The following is a 2,828-nucleotide window of genomic DNA, read 5'->3' as shown; positions in this document are numbered from 1 at the left end:
TCTCTTCTCTCAGGGAACAAGGGACAGGAGGAGAGGGAACAGTCTCAAGCTGTGCCAGGGGAGGGTCAGGTTGGACATCAGGAGGAATTTCTCCCTGGAAAGGGTGGTCAGGCCTTGGAAGGGGCTGCCCAGGGAGGTTTGGAGTCCCCACCCCTGGAGGGATTTCAAACCTGTGTGGATGTGGCACTTGGGGACATGGGTTAGTGGTGGCCTTGGCCATTGGATCAGCCACAGTGTGGGCACAGGAGCAGGGCAGGGATTGTCCCCCTGGGCACTGCTGAGGCCACACCTCAAATCCTGGGGACAGTTTTGGGACCCTCATGACAAGAAGGACATTGAGGGGCTGGAGCGTGTGCAGGGAAGGGAAGGGAGCTGGGAAGGGGCTGGAGCAGCAGGAGCAACTGAGGGAGCTGGGGGGGCTCAGCCTGGAGAAAAGGAGGCTCTGGGGGGACCTTCTGGCTCTGCAACCCCCTGACAGGAGGGGGGAGCCGGGGGGGAGTCGGGCTCTGCTCCCAGGGAACAAGGGACAGGAGGAGAGGGAATGGCCTCCAGCTGTGCCAGGGGAGGTTTAGGTTGGATATTAGGGAAGATTTCTTCACTAAAAGGGTGGTCAGGCATTGGAACAAACTGCCCAGGGAAGTGGAGGAGTCACCATCCCTGGAAGTGTTCAAAGAGGTGTGTGGATGTGGCACTTGGGGACGTGGGGCTGGGTAAACAGCTGGACTTGATGATCTCAGAGGGCTTTTCCAGCCTTAACAGTCCTGCTCCAGAAATGCCAAACCAATGGACAATGAAAGGCCATCTCCGGGTGCAACCCCAGATCAGCCTCAAATGTGCCTCCACCCCGGCTTGGGGGCTCCATCTGAGGGCAAGGGGGCACCTGCTTCCTCCCATCCCCTCCTCAGGCGGCCAGGGAAGGAATTCCCTGGAGCCGTGAGCTGTTCCACGGTCACTAGATGGCAGTGGCTGTTTACATTTCACAGGTGAGGAGGAATAAAGGCTCTCAGAGAGGAGGACGCTCATCCCACCGGGATAAGAGCCCTGGGGACACAGAGAAGCACCTTCTTCGGTGGTTAAGAGGAATTTTGGATCGATATAGCACAGCGAGCCAGAGCTGGGGGCTCTGAACTCCTTCCCCCACCCCACAGCTCCGAACTGCTGTGCAGGGATTAGCTCTGCACGGGGACAGGGCCGGGGGTCCTGCCGGGAGTTTGGATCTGTATCTCCAGAAGCTCTGGCAGAAGATGACATGGAGTGTTCTGAGCTCACCCAGGAGACACAGGGCTCAACCCCAGCACTGAGCAGCCTCATTCCATTGGGAATTGTGGGTTCACATCCCCATCACACCTTCTGGGCTTCAGCTTGGCTGGTGCTGCCCAAAACCCCAAATCTGTCTACACTAAGAGAGGGAGCCAAATATTTTGCTGGTGATCCCTTTTTCCCTCTGTAAATCCCAAATCCGTGGTCACATTCAGGTCATACTTGTGACTGACAATCTGAGAACCATTAATTAAAAGGTTTCAGTGCTGTTCCTGACACTATTAGATGTTCCTACTTTCTTGAAGAAAAGGTAAGTTTTGCCATTCATTGTTCACCAGAGGATCTCACTGCTGCAAGATACTGAGGAAAAAGCCCTGCCAATAATTAATTTGAATAAATAAAATTAATTACACATTTATCCTGTTTAAAAAAGCACAGGAGGTAATAATGGAGTGAGGGAACAAGGGGGGATGGCTTTGAGATGGAGAAGGGTAGATTTAGATGGGATATTGGGATATTGGGATATTGGTTGGAGCAACCTGGGCTAGTGGAAGGTGTCCCTGCCCATGGCAGGGGGTGGGACTGGATGATCCTTAAGGTCCTTTCCAACCCAAACCATTCTGGGATTCTGTGATAACAACAAATGGGAAAAAAATATATATTGTGATATGTTGAGAAACATTCTTGTTCCAGTGACCCATTGCTCTGTGTGTGAGTGCTGTCCCACAGGATCATTCCCCAGGAGAAGCCTTAATTGGGCACAATTTGCAGACAGCAATTAACTGAGGCAGGTCGCTAATGTGACCAATTATTACTGACCCAATGGCTGCATTCTCACCAGGAGTTGTTATTTCCTGAGGCAGAAGGAGGAACCTTTCACTCCCTGGGTATCCACCACCTGGACATCCCTGGAGAGCTGGGGCTGAGGGGCTGGAGCACATCTGAACACAAGGCTTTGCCTCTCTGAACACGGAACATCCTGGACGTGTCCCCTCCTGAATTTGTCCTTAATTTGGTGTCTGACAGAGGTATTTCCAGCTCTACAATGAGGAGGATTTCTCTGGGATCTCAAGTGAGCATCTCAGTGTCTCTGGAGCTTGGGAAGAAGAGAAGATGTTGGGCAGTGTGGGTGGAGAGGAGGTGGGGGAAGGAAAGGATCCACTCCCCACTCCCCCTCTGCCAGGGCACCACCTGACCACTAGCAGCCCAAAGACACCCAGACAGCCCTGGAAAAGACAAAAAAAACCTCTTAAAAATGGCCCTTTTTTTTGACAGTTATGGAACATCCCTCCCATCCTCCTTTTTCTCTCGAAAAACTTGAGACGGAGATTTAAAAATTTAAAATAAAATAAATAAAATTGAAAATTAAAAATTCATCAGGCTCCAAAGGGTAGCTGCAAACAGCATCCCTAATCTGTGCCACAAAGTGGGAAAATTAGCTTTTTTTTCCCAAAAATTATGTGCCTCAATGTGATTTTTCATGCAGTGGTACATTTTCCTGTCCAAATCTCACCAAGTAAGGAAAGAGGGAAAGAAAGAAAGAAAGAGGAGAAAGAAAGAAAGAAAGA

Source organism: Lepidothrix coronata, unplaced genomic scaffold (genome assembly GCF_001604755.1).
Source record: "Lepidothrix coronata isolate B3197 unplaced genomic scaffold, Lepidothrix_coronata-1.0 Scaffold173, whole genome shotgun sequence".
NCBI lineage: Eukaryota > Metazoa > Chordata > Aves > Passeriformes > Pipridae > Lepidothrix > Lepidothrix coronata.
The sequence above is the reverse complement of the archived record's forward strand: the minus strand, read 5'-3'. Positions refer to the sequence as shown.